A 22,225-nucleotide genomic window follows, 5' to 3' on the forward strand; every position below is an offset into this window, starting at 1 on the left:
TTTTGTACACACACACATATATGTGTGTGTGCATGTGTCCATGTGGTATTTTCATTTATTTGGCTCAACATTTCCCAGTTACATTTTAATCTGGCCTGTAGGCCATGTGTTTGATACTCCTGCTCTAGACTACTAATAATTAGAAAACTACAAATTTGAAAACTCTGAGGTTCCACTTCACATCCATCAAATTGTCTAAGAGAACCAAAAAGATCAAGGACAAATGCAAGAGGGTCTGTGGGAAAAGAGGTACACTAAGGCTCTACTGGTGGAGCTGTGAACTAGTCCACCCATTCTACAAAGCAGTTTGGAATTATATCTCAAGAGGTATTAAACTGTATATATCTTTTTTACCCAACAATACTGTGTAATGGTAATTATGAGAGTTAAAGATCTTCCCCACCCATTAATGGGCCTGCCCATTTAGGGAAGCTTGATTAGGGGAGGCCCACACATTTTGTTAATTTTCTAATGAGGCACTGGTTCTCTAGGATTGTGGATGCCCTCTAGCTCTGAAAAGTGTATAAATACTCTGAGGTGAGGTTTTACTTCGGGAGCTTACTCATTGGAAGTGTTTGTTTGGCCAGATGAAACTTTGGGCAGCCATAAAGGAGCTCCAGGCTTTGAAAACCCAGAAGTTGGTGCTTCACTCTCTGGTAACTATGTATGTATGGTCAGACAGTTGGATCTGCCTGCTCATCTGTGATGTTATGTATTGTTTACGTCAGACAGTTGGGAGCCCTATCTGTAGGTTGATCTTTGTTTCTCTATTTTCTCTGAAGGTCAGGATGCTGACTTTTTCCCCTGAACCAAGTGAATGATACATGTGCTTGATTAAAGTGATTGTTGACCCCTCAAAAGTTGCTTTCTTCCTAGAAAAGCAGATCTAAGAACTTGTACAGTAGGTCCTCCTGTATATGGCGGGGTCCTTTCTGTTACATACTGCTACTAAGTCTACACTCCAAAAAGATCAAAGAAAGAGAAAAGGAGAAATATGTAGAAAATATTTATAGTAGGTCTTTTTGGTAGTGGCAAGGAAAAGGAAAATGAGGAAATGCCTATCAGCTGGGGAAGAGACGAACAAGTCATGGTATATAAATGTGATGGAATGCTATTGTGCTTTAAGAAATGATGAAGGGGATGATTTCAGAAAAACCTAGCAAGACTTGCATGAAATGATGCAAAGTAAGGTGAGCAGAACCAAGAGGACGATTTATACAATAACATCAGTATTGTAAAAATAATCAGCTTCAAAAGGCTTAATAATTGATCAAAACAATGACCAGCCCCATTTCCAAAGGGCTCATCATGAAGCATGCCATACACCTCCAGATAGAGAGCTGATGGTCTTAGAGTCAAAACTAAAGCATGTTTTCTTCTTTTCCTTCCTTTTTCTTTCCTCTTTCTTTCTTCTTTCCTTTATTTCCTTCTTTCATCCTTTTTTTGACATGGCTAATATAGGAATTTGGTTATTTATAGAGGTATTTATAATGGGTTTTGTTTTTCTTGCCTTATCAATGGATGGCAGAGGGAAGAGAAATAAGAACTGAAAAGAAAATACAATTTTTCAAAAAGAAAAAAGCATTTTAAGCACTAAACATCTAATCTTTTAGAGCAGAAACTGCAAATTGAAAATAATAGTACCATACTGATCATATTATAGGCTATACCCTTAAAATGAAATCTCTTTGGACTAAAAAAAAAAAAGTCAAAAGTAAAGAGAAAAGTATCAGTTATAACCTGCACATGGGTGTCATATAAATCAGACTAAGTAGAAATCACAGGCTATGTTTGGACCAACAATATGAAGTAATTCTGGGCAGGCATGAAACTGACAACTGCACCCCTCCCTCCAGTGTCAGAGGGAACAGTTTCTCTGTTTTTTCAGGAGAATCAGAGAGCAGAGGCCCCTTCTACCTGGCTGTAGGGTTCAAGTTGTTTACTGCCCCCTCCCAAAGAACAGAAGGTTTTTTAGCCTGCAGAGAATATATAGTTTGTGAATTCCAGAGAGTTCAACAAACCATGGCTGCCTCTGTACCTTCCACGTAGCAGAACAAACAAGTCATAAGGATTGCTTATCTGAATGAATAATCATTTTGCTGCCAGGAACCACGCTCAGAAAAGTCCCTTAAAGCTCTAATACTCATAACCTCAAGGATCAGCTCTTTAATATTTGAAAGATACAACTAATATTAATGGTTAATAATAGCATTTATATAGTGCTTCTAAGTTTGCAAAGCTTAATGTAAGTTCAATACATGTAATGTTTTTGTAATGTGAGTTTACATACATTATATCACTTCATCCTCACTCACAAAAACCCAGGGAGGAGATTCTATCATTATCTCCTTTTTATAGGTGAAGAAATTGAAGCACACGAGACTGAGTGACTTGCCCAAGGTCACACAACTAGCAAGCGTATGAGAGAGGATTTAAACTCAATCCTCCTTACTCCAAGTCCATTCCCACCTCATTGCCCAATAGGAAGAAAGAATAGGTTTGGAAAGAGGAAGACAGTAGCACATATAGAAGGACAGAAAAATATAGGTGCAAGATAGATGGTGATCTCCATTGGGATAGATGTCAGCTAACTCCATTCTCATTTACAAGGATCTATGTGCATTTGCAAGAGTTAATTAATAGCAAAACTACTTGGTCTTTTCAGGGAGTATTCTGAATCGGAATGTATCTCTGACCTCTAATTTGAGTACATATGAACCCAAATCAAATTCAATATCTGGGAGTCACTAGAAGTTACTATATTTAAATGTCTTAAGGAAAAATTAGAACAATCATCAATTCTGTCACGCTGCAGTGATCTGTGTGCTCCGCAATGCACCAGAGAAAATGATAATATGGATCTCATGCATTTCTTGTATCCATTTAAGTTAACCATCATGAGGGCACTAAATTATCTGCATTCTTTAAACCCTTACTTAAATTTCTTCTCTCGACATATCACTCCCTCAGACTAAATTATTCACCTCACTAAACTCCCTAAGCCAACGAAACAGATCTGTTTTCCAGCTAAAGTCCTGTTGTCAGAAGAGCTACCTGCTCAACCAGCAAACCTACGATCCTTTCCCTTTTAAATCAAAAGATAACGAGGAAGATTCATCATGTCAAAAAATAGATATGGGAAGCTTGAAATCCATCAGACTATTTGTTATACAGCTCCAGGATCAAGAAAACAAAGACACTCTGATTCTTCAGGAGGTATGTATGCATTATCACAACCCGCTGAGGTGAAATGGCTTCGTTACATTTGTGTGACAGTCACCATTTTAACAGCAGTGGGGGACCAAAGGAGCTGAATTCCAGGGCATGGTGGAGGGAAAACACTAGCAAAGGATCTTTGTCCACATGTGTGACTGTGCCAGTGTTGGGAGAGTGCACATAAGCTTTAAGTAGGGCTGATTCTTTATTCGCCCACAGTATTCATCAGACTTTTCCTAGGGAAATTCAGGAATGCATTTTTTTAATAGACTAGGTGGCTAGTAAATGATTTAAGATTATCAAATTCATAATGGCCTATTTAATATGTCCTGAAAGTACATATACAACAGAGTGGGTACAACATAGATCTTTCTGTACAACCCTTTATTTAAAACATGATATTTGATTCATTTATAGGATTTAAGAAAGATCTTGGTTTATAATGAAGTATTTGGTATTTCCTTTTTGTTTTATTCCTTTATTTGAAAGTAATGAATCAATGTTAATAAACCCCAACACTCTCACATCAGAAGTATTAACAATTTTTATTATCTTGAAAATTCAACAATCTAATTAATCAGCTGTAGCAACCGTTTTGCTACTTAACTCTCTCCAAGGCAGTACAAAATAAATGAGCTAAGATATGTGATTGGTGGAGACAATTAGGGGAAGTAACTGTCCTAATAGACCCTAAACAGAGGTTGACTCTCTACATTGGTCTAACTTACTTTGTAATCAGTCTCCACTTTACTTTGGACCATAGAGATACAGCCTCTGCACCATCTTGACAAGACCATGGAGTCTTAACATTTTAAAGGTTAGGAGATGTCAGAGTCTTTAACAGCTTGTCAAAGACTGGGCAGATTAGTTGCCAAGGCTGAAAGTGCTTTGGGCTTCTGTTATTGATTGATGATCAACAAAGAAAAGGTCACTCAGTGCTTGGCAACAAGGAAAAGGAAGAGAAAGAGCAAATCATTTATAGGAAAGTCAGGAATACTCAGTCAGCAAACATTTATTAAACCCTGTCATATGCCAGAATTTGCCTTCCTACTGGTGGGACTATTTAATATATCGAGGACATGGGTGTAGCTGCTAACTAGGAGGGTCTTTGTTTTCATCCTTCAAAAAGAATAAAAGAAAGAAAAGTTTAAATATGGAAAAAGATACAAAGCAAGCTCACAAGATACAGGCTATCATTATAGCTACATTTATTGACAAACAATATGGTATAGTGGAAAGAATGATAGATTTGGGGAATCTGGGTTGGAATCTCAAGTCTATACTTGTTATGTGTGTCCTTAGGCAAATCACTTCTCAGTTTCCTACCTGTAAATGCAGCTAGATGACTTCTAAAATTCCTCCCAATCTAAACTTCTATTAACCTATGAAAGCTACTGGTTGCTAGTTTCTGGTTCAAAGCCAAGAAAAGCTGTTGAATCCTTTTCAACTGCTACAAAAAAAATAGATTTTTCTTGCTCCTGTTATTGTAGTTACTTTGTTAATAATGCAAATCACAACTGACTGATTTTTATGTTTTATGGAATCTGTGATTTCATTCAACTGGGGAATTTCCTCTTTAATGCCGATTGTCTTTTACTTTGCAACTTATAAAGATGATAGAGGCACAGAGAAAAGTGACTTGCCCAGGGTCATGCCGCTTGACCTAGCTCTTCTTGACTCTGTGATCAGCTCTCTAGCCATCAGCCACAGCTACTTCTCAAATAATTATAAAACACAGGAAACTCTCAGGATAACAGGTGCAGAAAATTTATAATGACACCCTAAACAACAAAATACCGAATTAGATTATTTTTGTCTAACTGAATGGTGCCATAAGAATATTGCAAAGCAATTAGCTCTTAAATATGAATTGATAAAAATCAATAACCTTCCCTGCTATAAGCTGAATAACATTTAAAACTCAGCAGATTAACAACAATTATAATCATAGTATTTATATAGGACTTTGTATTTTGCACAGACGTTTACATGGTATTGCATTTGATCATCACAAGTCTCAGAGGTAGATACTATTATGCCCATTTTACAGCTGAAGAAATTGAAACTAACAAACTCTAAGTGACCTACCCAGGTTCACAGCAGTGTCTGAGGCTGGATTTGAACTCGTATCTTTCTCAGTCTTGTTCCAGTATTCTATCTACTATGCCACCTAGATGCCTCAAAACGTTTGAGAGTGATGGATTTGGAGTCACAGTCATTCAGTAAGTCAATAGCATTTATTAAGCACCCACTGTGTGCACCATGCTAACCACTGAAGATATATAGAAAGGCAAAAATGCAACCTTTTCTCTCAAGGACCTCACAGTCTAATGGAAGGGACAATATGCAAATAACTCTATACCAATGACACATATATGTCTGTATGTGTATGTATGTGTGCACGCATGCGCACTAAATGAAAGGTAATTGTTGAGGGAACCTGGGAAGGATTTCAACATAGTCTTGAAGGAAGATGGGAAACCTTGAGTTACAGGTAAAGAAGAAAAGCATTCTGGGTATGGTGGACAGTCAGGGTAAATGCCTAGAGGGGAGGAGGAAGGAAGATGAAGTGTCATGTGAGGAGCAACACGGAGGTTGGTGTACCTAGATTATAAAAAGAATGCATCAAGCATAGTCAAAAATAAGATCAGAAAGATGTGAAGGGACCAGTTTGTGAAAGGCTTTATGAGTTGTAAAGAATTTCTATTTGATCTTTCAGGAGCAAATCTTGGAACCATTGGAATTTATCAAGTAAAGGGATAACATGGTCATACCTAACCTTTAGGACAATTGCATTAGCTGCTGAGTGGAATGGAACAGAGTGGAGAAAGACTTGAGGCAGGAAAACCTAATAGCTACAGGAGTTGTCCAGGTCTGAGGAAATGAAGGTCTGAACCATGGTGTCCTCAGTGTGAGTGGAGAGGAGACAATATGAGAGATGTTGTAAAGGTAGACACTAGAAATGTAAGTTGAGTGCAAAGGAAGAGTTATGGGTAACCCTGAGGTGGTGAGTCTATATCACTGGGAAGATGGTGGTTTCTTATAGTGGTAGAGAAGCAGGGAAGGAAGAAGGGTTGGAGGAAAGGGGACAGAGATAATGAGTTCTGTTTTGGACAACTTGAGTTGAAGATGCCTCTGGATGCCTATCCAATTTGGGGTGTCCCAAATTGATGGTTGGTAAGGTAGGACTGAAACTCAGTAGCAATATTAGGGCTGGAGATACATTGTACCTGTGAGTATACTTTCTCACCAAAACTCCCAGGGTCTGTGGAAAAAATGACATCTACCCTAAAGTACGTGGTAGTGAAGCACATGTGTAGAGAACAGATGTGGCAAAGGGGTATCTCCTAATTCCTGGTCCTGGAAATTCTTTTCTCCCTTTGTAGATTCCCCATGATGTTTGCTGCAGAGTATGGAGTAAGTAATGGACAAGGTGTGCCACTGCTCAGCCAAGTCAAACTGGGCTTGGCTACTAATAGACTAATTTAAACATGTTGCTTAGCTACCAGTCATAGTTGCTGCTGGGCTGGGCCAAACTGTCCACTTGGCTACTAGGCTAGATGACTCCACTGCTGCTAAACCGACTGTGGTTGTTGCTGCTACTCCCACCTTCAACTTGGACCTTTGGGTCCTCTGGGACCTCTGGATCTTCAAAATTCACAGGGTCACCTGGGAACTTCCTGCTTGTAATATTCATTTGCCCTTTCCACTCTCAAGACAAACTCAAAATAAGCATGCCTTGCCCATAGCCACGAAGGAAAGGGAGAGTTTAAGGTGTTTGTTTGTTTGTTTGTTTGTTTACCTACTTTTGCTTACCGACTAAATTCTGGTTCAGCACCCCAAGTCATTAGTTCTTCCCACTTCTCAATCAAATAAGAGACTTCATCCTCATACAATGCCAATCCCCGAGTCTTCATGACTAGAAACTAGCTCCTCTCAAGTTTCCACATGCTCACTTAGGCTGAAACAAAACAGGAAATATCTGTTCAGCCCATTATAATTAGAAATGGCAGTTAGGTCACATAAAGATGAGGTTTCTCAAACATGTGATATCCAGAATTTTGGAAGTCACTCTTGCCCATTCTCCAACCCCCATGATAACAACTTTCACAGAACAGAAAATGAAACTTTACAGGCCTTGGCCCATATGACTGATGAGAAACTTCATGAGCTACAAATGTCTGAGTCAGTGCTTTCTGAGGCAAACCTTTCAAAAACTCTGAAATCCCAAATACCTAACTACCTCATTTACTTTATGTCTACACGCCCCAAAGTGATAAACTGGTCAGTATAGTCAGGCATCATTCATCAAATTGGGAAGAGGATGGGGAAACAATCAAACCAGTCATGAGTCATAATAAAGGGGCAAAGTCCTTTATAAGATGACTGGATATTTTGTCTTCTTAAAAAGGAATAGGATACGGAGAAGGCATATTTGTATGAGTACATCCAGGAACCAATGTGGGGAAGCATCATGGAGAAGATTTGGGTGAAGATGAGACATAAGTGACTTTGTCTGCAAAGTATACTACTATGGACAGAAAAAAAAAGTATAGATGAAGAATCCAGGAAACAGGTCTAAAGTCCACTCCAGAGGCTTGTTGAAAGGTGATAAGGAACTTTGATTTTTCAAACATTTACTCAAGCTGTCTTTCTTCAACAAAAAACCAGAGCATTGAATAACATCTTTATTGCTTTGTTGATAATTTCATCCTTTAAAATGTAGAGGAACTATCGAAGTGATTTTATATTCTGGATATGATTCTTACTAACCAGAAAAACTTGTTATTGCATTGGAAATGATGGGAACCTTGATGAGGAAGTGACTGCTACATCTCAAAATCTGTGATAGAGAAGGATAATCTGGGAACAGGCTAATCTAATGCAAAATTTTAGTAGACCATGTTTCAAAAAGGGATAGAAACCATGTTTCAGAAGAGGGATAGATAGAATTCCCTTGAATAAAAAATTATAGGGGAAATCACTACAGAAGGGATGTTAGAAGGCCAAGAATGAAAATTTGAAGACATTAAGGGAAACAGTTACAAAGAAGAGGAAAAATGAGTGTTCTGAAAAGAACGATGTGGGTGTACACAGAACTAACCAACTAACTTGAATTTTTAAAAAGAAATGTGCAGAAGATGAAAACAAAAGCAGGCGACAGAGGAACTCCGCAAAGACAGAAAACAGTCCTATAAGAATAGTGTCAGGTGTTGTAAAGCCCAGAATGAGCTATGGTTGATCAGGAAAGAAAAACAAAAAGATGAGGGATGGGGGTTAGCTATATTGGAAGAAAGGAAAAGATCAAAGTAGGGATGGGCCCAATGCTTCAGATAGATGGTCAATAACATGGTCAATGACATCAGAGAGAACATAGTGCCACTCAGTTCTTTTGTTTCTGTTTTCTCTGCCAAGGAGAATGGTATGTGCACTGGAAATATCAGAACAGAAATGACTCAAGGGGAGTTAATTTTCAAGATAGTAAGGAGGTGGTAAAAGCTCCTAGCAGTCCTTGCAAATTCAAGGCACCTAACCTAAATGAACTACACCTAAAGTAGTGAAAGAAGTGGTAAACATGATTAGTGAGCCACCATAAGTTATAAATGAAAGATTGTAGAGAATGGGAGAGATACCACAGAACTAGAGAAGAATAAATGTTATCCTAGTTTTCATAGAAGGAAAAAACTAGAGCCTGCCAATTTCCAATGAACTTGTCTTCAATTTCTGAAGAAGAAAAAAATCCTGAGATACACTGGTAGATCTTACTAGCTCTAGAGTAACTTTTCCAACCTTCATGTGACCTAATGAGTCAAAGGCCCCAGTGCTCATCTGACCTCAATCCACCGTCAGGGTTCTGGGGGTGTCTTACTGATCTACTAGGGTCCTTCTAGAACATGATCAGCTCAAGCCCCCAGTATCAATCACCAGTGAATACTGCCCCATTATCATTCACCAATACCCGCTGGAATCTCCTCAGTATCATTTAACTATTTGATAGCAATTTGATATCTCCTATAAGCAGTTAACATCTTTTACAAAGTGATATTTATTGGAAAAACTAGAGTAAAACCAGAAGTACAAACATATTCCTTACAACTACAGCCACATTCTCTGCTTTACCACTTTGGTCCCTGCAGAAAGTAGGCTAAAATTCAAAATGGATGTGACACATATTCCTCCTTCCACTGAATTAATTTCCAGGCACAACCTAGCAAATTAATGAGTTGCTCCTTTGCCTACAGCAAACACATGGTGTCGTGGCTGCCAGATCTATCCACTGAAGATATGGGTCAAGTAGATTGTGCCTCAGAAGTCACTGCTCACTAGGCTCAGCTACTGGAAAATTCTGCTGGCTCTTCCAAACTTGTAAAACTCACAAGACTGTTTTCTCTCCAATATTCTTTTCCTTAAGATCAGGAAAGAAACAGAACAAGGACAGAAGAAATATCAGGGACTTATGTTCATGGCCCATATGGTTGTCTAGTTGAGGAAGTAAAGGCTTTGGGTATCTCTCTTCTCACTCAGGAGCTAATAGCATTTCTTCTCTAAATCACCACCAGGAAAGAGACAATACAGTTTGACCTGTTTGTCAAAATTTGACAAAATTAAAGGGCTTGCATTTACCATATTGTAAGCAGACAAGAAATAATGAATGAGTACCTGCATATGCTCTTAATTGGGGCAAGGCATGTCTGTTACACATTATTATGTACATGAGAAACAAGCTCACCAAATCCTCCACATAGGTTGGCAGCAAAAGACTCGAGACTATTTCCAATTTTTCCTCTATATAACTTGTTTGTAGATAATTGTCCACTGAGAGCAGGGACTACGTTAGTTTCCTGTCTTTATCCTGAATGCTTGGTGCAGTTCTTTGTACGTAAAAAGAGCTTAATAAATACTTTATTCCTGCATTCATTAGACTATGAACTTTCTGATGGTGGGGGCTTTTTTTTAAGCCCAGAGCCTAGGACATGATAGGTGTTTAATAATTGCTTGTTGACTGACTGACTGTCTCACCATCCCTCAGCCTGTCCCCATCTCCATTCACTGGTCAATTTCTATGAATTCTACCTCAGTGAGTTAATCAGCATTTAGCATCTTAAGAGTTCTTGTGTAATAATCACTCACAAAGTCCCTGATTATTCTTCCTGCCTATTCTCTTCCTTCCCCAAGTCATCCTCCATGATGATGCCAAAAATAATCCTTAGTCAGTCAACAGGTTATTCATGTTGGATGAATGAAGCCACAATTCAGGAAAGATACCAATAACGTGGAGCATATACAGAGGTGGGCAAGCAAAATATTAAGAGACTTTGAGTCTATGTCATCTACATGCCTAAGGCACTGAGACGCTATACACTGTAGTATAGAGAGAGCTGGTCTCAGAGTTGGAATGATTTCAGTTCAAGTCTTGACTTTGACCAACATTATTTGTGTGACCTTAGACAAGGCACTTAACCTCTCTATGCTCTAAGAAATTCTCTGAAACTAGAAACTGTAGAGAAGTTAATGCTTTGCGTTGGTGGAAGGAAGTTCTTCATCAGTTCCTAACCCTCATGAAATCATAGATCTGAATCAAAATTTTAAAATACATCTGACATTATGCTATGTGCTGTGTGATACAAAGACAAAAATGACATACCACCCTAATGTCCAGGCATCAGGGGAAACAATTTATACATATACCATCAGTATTCATAAAAAAATACAGCCAAAGTAAATACAATTGCCCTCGACTCATTCACACCAACTGACATTTTCTTGATATGGTGTATCCTTATTCCCTTAAGATCCATTAATATCTTATCTAAGTCAATTGCTTTCAAATATAACCAATTTCAATGGAAGACACATTAGGTAATTTCAGCAAATTACCTGCCAGCCTTACCTTGCAAATTAATTCTGAGACCAGACTATAGTGAAGCATCTCTATCTCAAAACTAATACAGTGATTTTGAAAGGGGAAATTTTGATAGAGGATGTATAATAGAATACAACTTCACTTTCAGCACATATTAGGCACTTGGGGGACACTGGGCTTGAGTCAAGAAATGCTGAGTTCAAATCCTACCTTGGACACTTACCAACTGTGTGACTCTAAGCAAGTCACTCAGTCTCAGTTTCCTCACCTATAAAATGAAAGATTTGGACCCAGTGACTTCTAAGGTTTCCTCCAGCTCTGCAGTTATGATTCTATGAAATGGACATCCTAGAGCAGTGGTCTCAGGGTTAGATTTCATGTTTGTTCTAAATTAATGTCATTTGTCAATTTTCACTGCTACTAGTTCAATCTTTGTTTCTCTTCACAATGATTTGTTGATCTGATACATTCCTCAGAATAAAGGGACAAAGGACTGATACTCAGGAGGAGTTTGAGGTCTGTGTTCTATGGTATTTTATTTTTTTATTTTTGGAGGCAAGTAACTTGCCCAGGGTCACAGAGCTAGTAAGTGTCTGAGGCCAAATTTGAACTCAGGTCCTCCTGACTCCAAGGCCAGTGCTCAACCACTATGCCACCTAGTTGCCTGTGTTCTATATTATTAAAAATTAAGCCTTCAAGTGCCAATTTTTGTTACTATTTGATGGTCTCAGCTCTCACAAATAGAATGTATTTACAAACTTCCCTAACTAGATAAACAGAGTAGAGCAGATTCACAGCATTCATGTATAGTTCTCCTTCCAAAAGTTCCATAAATATGAAGTAGTTAGTATGTTTTAATACACGAGTGGACCTGGTATCAAGAGACTTGGGTTCGAATCTTGCCTGGGACACTACATAGTTGTATGATCATTAAAAAAAGTCATAGAACCTCTCAATGCAGGATTTTCTTTACTTGTCAAATGGGGATAATGTATGAATTAATGACAAAGCATTTACCATGTGCAAAAACTATGTTGAAGATATAAGCATTGAGGACAGAAAAGAAAAAGCAAAATGGAGCCTGCTTTCAATACTTGATTAGCCTTGAATGCTTGCTTGAGAAGATTGTTATGATGAAAGCATTTTGCAAACCTGAAAGTGACAAATAAATGTGCTATGTATATACATATATATATATATATATATATATACACACACACACATATATACATACACATATGTATGTATATATATATAATACACATATACTGTTAATATAATTAAGATCTTTATAAATCTACATTAGTTTGTACTGACAGTAGAGAGAAAAGAGAGGGATGGCCTGTTGTCCAAATATTGAGACAACATATAAAGATGTCAAAAACAACGTCAGAGGACCTGAATTCAAATTCTGCCTCTGCCAGTTAGTACTTTTGTGGCCTTGGACAAGTTACCTAACCACTCCCTGCCTTAATTTATTCAGCTATAAAATGGGAGTTGGAATAGCCCTTCTCCAACAATCTCCCCACTTTTCTCTTCCCCTTTTCCATTCTTCCAAGTGAAAAAGTGAGGAAGATTATATAGGGAAGGCCATAATTTGGGAAGTACTAGTCTTTTCAAAGAGGCATGTAGTGGATAAAGCACCAGGCCTGGGGTCAGGAAGACTCATCTTCATGGCCTCAGGCCGGTCTCAGACACTTACTAGCTGTGTGACCCTGGGCAAATCACTTCACCCTGTTCACCTCAAACCACTCCAGCATCTTTACTAAGAAATAGCCAAATAGGGTCACAAAGAGTCAGACATGATTAAACATGTCTTTTGTAATCTATTAGATTGTCAGTTCCTTGAGAGCGGGGTCTGTGTTCTATTTTCATATTCCTAGTACTTAGCACAGAGTCTTGCACATATAATAAATACTTCATGAAATAAAAATGAATTGAGATATCAATCAGCCTGATTTAATAAAGTAACACTAGACCACTCCACTGTCCTGGGAAAACTGAGCAGAATTAGGGAAAACTGACATTTGCCACCTTACATATTAGTCCTAAGATATTGGCACATTTGCCATCACCATGGCAAAAAGCAAATTTTAAAAGTAGCAAAGTTGTGTCTTTTACTGTCTTTTCCTCCCATTACTCCTTTATCAATCCCGTTGTTCTCTCTGCCTCCTTTTCTCTAGTCACCAAACATACAGTGGTCTCATGCTGACCTCTGGCACTGTTTTTCATCACCAAATACCCCTCAATATTCTTACAGATCTTCATGCCCTTACCCTTGAAGTTTCTTCTGATCCATACCTAACCCAGACCTTCAATCACCATTTTCCTAGATCTTTTGATTCAGGTCATGAGAGTCACCACTGTTGGATTGATATTCAGAGAGTCCCTGATCTCACTGCAGAATTAGTAAGGAGAGATCTGTGTCCCTGGGATACCAGTCTTTAGCCCTGAAACCTTGTCATTGGTGGTGTTTGTATGCTATGAAAACACTACAAAATAGATGAAGGTTAATTATATATAAAATAGGTTTCTATGAGCTGGATAGAGAACCTAATCACCCTTTACAGCACTGTTTTTAGGGAAAATGTATTCTGAGTTGCAAACAATTAGCTTACATTTTAGCATAGTGAAATGCTACCAGACTTGAGTTAAATGACCTAGGCTTTTACTCTGATGTCTACCTATCTGGGAGAGACCTTAGACAATAAACAATCTTCTCCATAACTCTACTTCCTAATCTGCAAGATGGGCATAAGTAATACTTGTCATATTGGAATCAATGGGTTTTTGGAGGAAAATTGTATAAACCATGTAATGGTATCTAAGGGTGGTATAGTAGAAACAGCACTGAACTTAAAGTCACAAGATCTGAGTTAGAATCTCAACTCTGCCATCTAACAAGTCACTTCACTTCACTGACATTCAGTTTCCTCATCTATCAAATGAAGGAGTTGGGCTACATGACTTCGAGGGTCTCTTTTAGATCTAAATCTCTGATCTTAAAATTCATTTGTAAGTTGAAACTATCTATGCCATGTTTAGGTGTAAATGAAGGGGAACCTAGGGTAAATATGAATGGAATCCAGGACATAAACCTAAGAACTTACTCCACTCAACATTTGGTTTATAGCTATATTCCTACATACCTTCCTGGGAACAGATTGTAGTTTCAAAATCAAAGATTGAACTAGTTATCTTCTAAATTCTTTCTTTCCTCAATAAAAGAATCAGTTTAAATTAAAGCAGGGGCTCTTAATTATTTTTGTGTCATGGATCCCTTGGACAGTCTCGTGAAAAGTATAGACCCTTCTTCTTAGAGTAATGATTTTAAATGCATAAAATAAAATACACAGGATTATAAATGAATTCTGTTAATTATTTTTAAGATTTTCATTTTTTAATAATTCAGTTTTAGTTTTCAACATTCACTTCCATAAGATTTTGAGTTTTAAATTTTCTTCCCTTCCCTTCCCCCTCCCCAAGATGCCATGCAATCTGATATAGGCTCTACTTATATGTTCATACTAAACATATTTTCACATTAGTCCTGATTTAAAGAAGAATTAGAAAAATGGGAGGAACCATGAGAAAGAAGAAACAAAACAACAAAAGAAAAGGAGAACAAAGAGTCTCTGCATTCAGGATCCAAAGTTCTTTCTCTGGATGTGGATAGCATTTTCCATCGTGAGTCTTCTGGTTCTGCTCGCTTCATTCAGCATCAGTTCGTACAAGCCTTACCAGGTTTTTCTGATCCACCTGCTCACTATTTCTTTATAGCACAACAGTATTCCACTACATTCATATACTACAACTTGTTCAGCCATTCCCCAACTGATGGACATCCCCTCAATTTCCAATTCTTAGCCACCACAAAAAAGAGCTGCTATAAATATTTTTGTAAATGTGAGTCCTTCTCCTATTTGTATAATCTCTTTGGGATACAGACCTAAAAGTCTGGCTCAAAAAGCATGCACAGTTTTATAGCTCCAAACCTCTCCAGAATGATTGGACCATAAACATATTTTTTAAAAAAACAAATTCACAGACCCCAGATTAAGAACCTCTGCTTCAGAGACATCTTTTTTGTCAGTTTACTCAAAACATTCTCCTGTTTCTGCAGCAATGATCACTTCTTCTCCTGTTCAGCTTCAACATACTTTCTAATTCTTCTGCATTAACTTCATGTGGAAAATCTTCATTTTGTTAACTTTCAGGATATTTCTGCTAAACATCATTAAAGCAGTGCAGCCAGATCTGGATGAATTTCATTAAGAAGTTGCATTACCTGAATTTGCATGCCATATTTCCATTGGGCTGGAACCAATTACCATATTTTACATATAATTAACTTCAAATAGTGCAAATTCAAAGAATAGCATTGCTTTTCAGGATTCATTATTCACAGGGACCTAATATTTTTGCAACTCTGGGCATAACTAGGACTCTGAGCCTTCAGTATTTCATCTAGTTGTTTTGTTGTTGGTATTCAGTCATATCTGACTCTTCATGACCCCATTTGGGGTTTTAATGGCAAAGATACTGGAGTGGTTTGCTATTTCTCTAGCTCATTTTCCACATGAGAAAACTGAAGGCAAACAGGGTGAAGTGAGTTGCCCAGGATCACACAGCTAGTAAGTGTCTGAGGCCAAATTTGAATTCAGGAAGATGAGTCTTCCTTACTCCAGGCATGGTGCTCTATCCAATCAATATACCACCTACCTGGCCACTTCTAAGATATTTAATACAACAGAGTACCAAATGCAAGAATCTAGTATGCCAGTCAGTCAACAGTCAATCAACAAGCATTTATTTATTAAGAGTTTATCATGTGCCAGGAACCATGGTAAGCATTGGTGACACAAAGAAGAGGCAATGTCATTAGCTTACAGTGAGATAGTTTTTAAATATAGTAGCAAACATTACAAAAGAAACAAATATTTCTCGAAGAAAAACATAATCAACCCGTTAGGAAACATGCTACTTTGTTGCTTCCCCTGCCGCTTAGAATAAAGTTTATCCACAGATGGAGCCAACAGAAATGTCACAGCCTGATGACCGAAGCACACCATTACTGTTTGCTGTCTTTCTATTTTTTCAAATCTATCTACCGGGGTAAATTTTCAAGGTGTTCAAAACAACTACTCACTCTTTTACTTATGCAACTGTACAAAACATCTTATCTAAATTCCCTCTAGTCTATGAATTCTTTGACTAAGTTTATTTGTCAAGATTATTGAGCATTTTCTGACTATTTTCCAATTGGCCTCCTATAATTAATATATATACATGGCAATTATCCTGTTATTGCACCTTAAGGCTTATAAGGATGAGACTGCCAGAAAATAGGACAAGTAGGTGATTTTTTTTTAAGAGTTGATATTGTAGATGACAACTTTTGGTTGTTGTTGTTGAGTAATTTTTCAGTAACATCAGACTCTTCGTGACCCCATGTGGTGTTTTCTTGGCAGAGATAAGTGATTTACCAGTTCCTTCTTCAGCTCATTTTACAGATGAGGAAACTGAGGCAAACAGGGTTAAATGGCTTGCTCTGGGTCACAAAGCTAATAAGTGTCTGAGGCCAGTTTGGAGCTCAAGAAGATGAGCATTTCTGACTCCAGGCCCATTTCTGACTCTATGCCACCTCTGGTCACTTACTAATGGGACTTAGTGAGTATTTGCTTGCTTTAGTGCTTGTTTGTCCTTCATTCTTGAACAGGACCGTAACATCAAGAAGGTAATGCCACAACTTGCAAGTGAATTGGATTTAAGTGAGGAAGGGCTGTGCAAAGTCACCAACCTAATTTTCTCCTCCAGAGCCATCAGGGTCCAGTGGCCAGATAGAGATCAGGATGATTGGAGATGGCCCCCTTTGTTTAGTAATCTTCTTAGCAAATGATATGTCATCAATACCTCAGCTGAGCTGTTATCTCGTTCCTGAGAGCATTCACTTCACCAGTACAGGTCCGAATTCCTCCACATCTCATCCTATGCAATTTTTGTCTTTGTCTTTCCATAAGTCTGTCACAGAGAGATTTATGCAAAATGTCAAAAGCCTTCCACTAATTGTTTTAATATTTCAGAGATAACAGGATAACATTGTGGCTGTCCATCTGCCATCCCTGATTCTCACTCCACATTTCACATATGCTGTAATTAGCTGCTACCAATAACTTCACTCAGTTCCCTATGGTGAATTCTTCTTTGCATTTTTACGATGGGATCAGGATATGAAGTTACAGTATCAAGAGCAGATTATGCCTCTTAGCTTTCTTGGTTTCCTTCAAGTGTGGGCTAAAATCTAAATTCCTGGAAGAAGTCTTTCCCAATCCTCCATAGTGCCAGTGCCTTTCCTTTGCTGATTGTCTCCAACTGACCTTGTTTGCACATAATTGCATATTTTCTCTCCCATTAGACAGTGAACTCCTTGAGATCAGGGACTATTTTTTGCCTTTGTCTCCCCAGCACTTAGCACAATAGTTGGCCCGTAGTTGGTGCTTAATAAATGCTCACTGATATTGAGTTCCGAATAATCAAGGCCAATGTAAAATCTCAATAAGATGTTGAGGATCCTTTTCTTAGCCTCCACATATCATTTATGGGGTCTGGTGGGTGGGGTGGGGAGTGCCTGTCTTAAATCCCACTAAAGTAAAATGCATCATCCCAGAGAAGAATGTTCTGTTTGGTGAATTATTTGAATCTTTCTAGGCTGCATAATTTCTTCTCCTTGGCATGAATGAAGAGCAGAGTTTGTTCTTTTTCCCTATTTTTGAAACTTTTAAATTTAAAATAAAGCAATATCTTATCATTTACTATGATCTTTTTCCTTGTTGCTTTTCCATATTTTCTTTAACAGCACTCAAGCAGATATTCCAGTCCTCTTTTTTTTTGACTGCCAGTAGCTAATTATAAGAAAGTTGTGGAATTGGGTTGCATTTGCTATTTTTCTGTGCCAATGCTGCTTTCATAAATCAACTGACAAAGGATCGTATGTAAACTGTACTTCCTGGGCAAATATTCTTACTGAAGGATCCATTTCCATTTGAAAGACACACCCTTTTGGAAGATTTTATCCTCCTTTGTGAATAAGTAAATTAGAATATGAATAATTGGAATTTTTTGCTTCTATTATTTAAAAAATGTTCATCTTAGAGTTAATTATTCCTAGTAGAAACACACTGTACATATATATGTAGATTTTGGTGAAACGCACAAGAGAAATATGAGTTTATAAGGAAAGAAGACAGAAAAAAAGTCAGGAGAATTGTGGTACTGTAGTTCAAGAAAATTTAGAATTCAACTGTGAGAAGCCAGAGGCATAAGATATCTTGTTAGAGTGGCAAGAGTAATTTGATGCTCTAAAGAATTGAAAGAGAGGATAGAAAGAAATTATTTGGAGTCATTACAATGAGATCTCAACTGACTTTGGGAAATATTGTAGGATAAAGGTAGTCTTATTCCAGAAGCATTGGTCAGCGGTTTGGGTGATCATGAAAGAAGAAAAATGAGTCACATGTCTAGACTGCAAGTCAGTGAAATATGAGAAATGATGATATTGGAGATGATGGAGAAATAAGAGGAGGCAGTAAAGGAAAGGTTTTGAATTATAGGAAAGCTAAGAAGTTCATTTGAATTAGAGATTGTGTCTACACATAAAAACCAAAGTGATGAACTGATATAATGAGTTGGATATTTCAGACATAAACATCATTTTATTTTTGAGCTGATTTATCCAGATAATTGCCTAAATTCTACATCTAATTTTTCATGGATAGATCCACAGTACATCAAGTACCAAAAGAAAAAAAATCAAAAATGGAAAAAAAGGCAAGATTGGAATAAGATTCATGAATTTATTATTCGTATCTCTTATTCCTCTAGAGTTCATTGAGGTTGCTGTGATTGCATACAAAAGCTTACTTAGATCTAAACATGCAGAAGAGAAATTATTCCAAAAAATTAAATAAGAAAGTATTTCATATTTTCCATCAGTTGAACTCTTATATGAGGAAAAATTACCCAAAGTTCAGTAATATTGGTAATGGAATGCATGACCAGAGTCTCATGTTTGATGCAATCAGCCTAAGGGCCTCATAAAGCTATTTTTAAAAGGATTCTTTTAGTTGATGCAAACCATTGAATTTCACTGACATGTACCTTGACATTCCTTATTCTTTAAACTATGCAGAGACAGGATACAAAACCTAAAAAGATGTTCCTACCTCAGGCAAGGATAAGTTTTGTGAAGTGGTTATTCATACTTTATGCATCAGAAAGAAATGTACAGGACATTTTTTTTTTTGATAATGCATTTATAGAAATCTGTTGTATTATTTAATATTGCTTGGGGTTTTTTTTTTGAGAGCTATTGAAGCCAAGCCCTTCTCTCAGAGAAAATGGATATCAAGCATATACTTGGGAACATGATGAGATGAAAATTTTTACAGTAGTGTTTATTATTCTGAAGAATAGGATTGAGGTTGCACAGACTGGGAATGGAAAAACTTGAACTATTTTCTCCTTTATCTACAAAATGAATGAATGGTTCTAGAATAAAATCTCCTTGATCAAAGAAGTTTTTTTAAAAATGTTTTTAAAATGTTCTCCTTTATTATAAGTATTTATTGTTAATTAAACAGAATTGATGTGCTGAACACAACTTTAAGACAGAGAAGGAAAATTTCATATTTGTATTGGTATCTACTTGACTGACAGCATGCAACCAAGAAATCAACAAAATGTCCACATTCAGTGTAGAGACTCTAGACATTTTGGGGAACGTAATGTTGAAGCTGATACTGTTATTAGTGCAAAGTTGCAAAATGTAACAAATACATTTCTTAATTCCAAGCTGCTCTGATTTTGTGCTCTACATTAGTAATCTTTGCTGTACTTTCTATCAAGGAAATGGTTCTGGACCTGGGCAATTTATTGAAATTCATTCTCTTGCTACTAGTACACGAAAGTAACACTTACTACATGCCTGATGTGTAGTACCTGGATTTCAGTATCCTTCTTCATTCTGAGATTCAATTAAAGAATTCTAATAACCTAATAAGCTCCAAGGGAAATTTAAGAAGTTTATGTATGTCACTTGTATCCTAAAATGGAATGATCAAGTAACAATCTAAAATGCTTTTGGTGATTGGTGTTTTCATTCCAACAGGCTCCCTTGTGACCCTCTAAGTTATAACTCTTCAGAGGCTATGGCTATACTACAACTACTACTCCTACTACTACCACTACCACTACTACTACTGCTCCTATACACACAACACACACACACACACACACACACACACACACACACAGAGGTAAATATGTCCAGAATGTCTTTGCATGCCTTCATATTGTCGTATTATTCACGTTCTTTTGGGTCAAATCTAATTTAGATGTATTTGAGAAGACTTCACATGGTTTGCAATTATGTTGTCCATATCTAAAGCATCCAATTATAGAAGAGATCGTTTGAAGACAGTCACATATAACCTTTAATATTTAAAAATTAAAAGTATGTCACATAGATCTCTTAACTCAAATCATCACACAAGTTACTGGAAAGTCTCTTTTCTTCACTATACATTAATTTTATTTTCTTTTCAAACTTTTGACAGTAGTTAAAAGAAGTAAGTATGTATCTACATTTATATACCATATATCCATAACAGCTTGTTAATTACTGTTTCCTCTTCTCCATTTGATTATTCATTTATGTATTTGCATATATGTTTTCCTAGTCACAGTTAGCAGGTGTACTATTCTGGTTCTCTTTTCTTTGCTTTGCATTGTTTCACATGTCTCCAAAATTCTTTGAATGTCTGATCTTTTTTAAATTTTAAGAGCATTGTGGTATTCCATTACACCAACAGTTAATTCAGACATTCATTCACTATTAGAGAGTTTGATTATCTATAGTTCCTTACAATTACAAACAATGCTTATTCACATATATGTACACACACAGATATAAGCAATACGTGCATGTATCACAAATTGACCAATTAAATCAGCCTATTGAGGTTTCAATTCCAAGCTGATAGACATGCATTGTTGATTTTGTTTACAAAATTGCTTCTTTATTTATGCTAAGGATTCGGATTGCTTGGTATGCAAAATAGTTTTACTCCAAACATTCCTTAGTGTGTTCTGATTTTATATAATGTGTTCCTTAAGAGTTTTATCTTCCTTACTTTTGTTTGTTAACTTATTCATATACCATAGAAGATCAGACTCATATGAGCCAATATTTTTCAATGCACACTTGTGTTATTATTTCTCCCTTAATGCTATAAACTTTTTATTTATGAACATTCATAGACATAAGAACAAGCATAAATATGCTTGTTGACACGGCATATTATACAGCTTCTATTAAAAGCTGTATATCCAAAAGCTGTATATCCAAAAGCTGATATCCAACCCTGGACTATCAAGTTACAAAGGACATCCTTCACATTTGAAAACTGAGCTTGGTTGACAGTCCTGTGAATCCCTGAAGATCACAGTGTCTTGATCTAGAATTTATTTTTGGACAATCTCTTAGTTGTTTTTTTAAAGGTATCTTTTTGCTTTTTTCTTTTACTTTTCATTATTTGTATTTGTCTGAGTTAAACTTTCATTCATGATATATTTTTGAGTTTTCTCATTCTTTGGGCTTATTAGAATTTAATTTTGTTTCATAGCTTCCATTCAAACCAGAAAATTTGCATGTGTCTACTTCAAATTATTTAATTTTTAGCCTTCTTGGTATTTTAAGCTACAATGATTAATAAAAATGCCATAGACCTTAAATATGGTATCTTGGGGTTCTACTTGTCAGGAGTCACACCCAAATGAGAATCAAAACCCAGTCCAGGTTGCCAATGTATCATGTCTCTAAAATGACTCACTTGCTCTCACCTACATGTAGGCTCTCTGTTGGTTATGGAATGTAATTGGCTTCTGCTCCAGAAAGGAATAAAAGCTTTCTTCATGGCTGCTAATCTGGTTGCTTCTCTTTTGCCTTTTGCCTTAATTAGACCTCCAGACTCTATACTAATCTACAACCTTTTAAGAAAGGTTTTAAGAAAGATTTCTGGCTTCCATGTGTTCCTTGCCTCTTCCAGTCCCACTTCTGAACCCTTGAACATTTCCTTGGTCCTGAGG

At 37.0% G+C, this 22,225-nt stretch overlaps 2 long non-coding RNA genes across 16 annotated transcripts in view; one reads left to right on the top strand and one right to left on the bottom strand.

Moving 5' to 3' along the window:
- LOC140530917 (uncharacterized) overlaps positions 1-22,225 on the bottom strand; it is a 1,083,438-nt gene that overhangs the window by 889,418 nt on the left and 171,795 nt on the right. For 10 of the 14 annotated variants that reach the window (XR_011976155.1, XR_011976146.1, XR_011976153.1 and 7 more), the window contains one exon: positions 7,033-7,177. The exons of the other annotated variants lie outside the window; for them this stretch is intronic. This is a non-coding gene — a long non-coding RNA (uncharacterized lncRNA). The remainder of the gene's footprint in view (positions 1-7,032; positions 7,178-22,225) is intronic. 14 annotated transcript variants of the gene reach the window in all.
- LOC140530934 (uncharacterized) overlaps positions 1-22,225 on the top strand; it is a 59,044-nt gene that overhangs the window by 32,927 nt on the left and 3,892 nt on the right. The window lies entirely within an intron of this gene.

The sequence above is a fragment of the Notamacropus eugenii genome, chromosome 3 (assembly GCF_028372415.1).
Source record: "Notamacropus eugenii isolate mMacEug1 chromosome 3, mMacEug1.pri_v2, whole genome shotgun sequence".
Lineage (NCBI taxonomy): Eukaryota > Metazoa > Chordata > Mammalia > Diprotodontia > Macropodidae > Notamacropus > Notamacropus eugenii.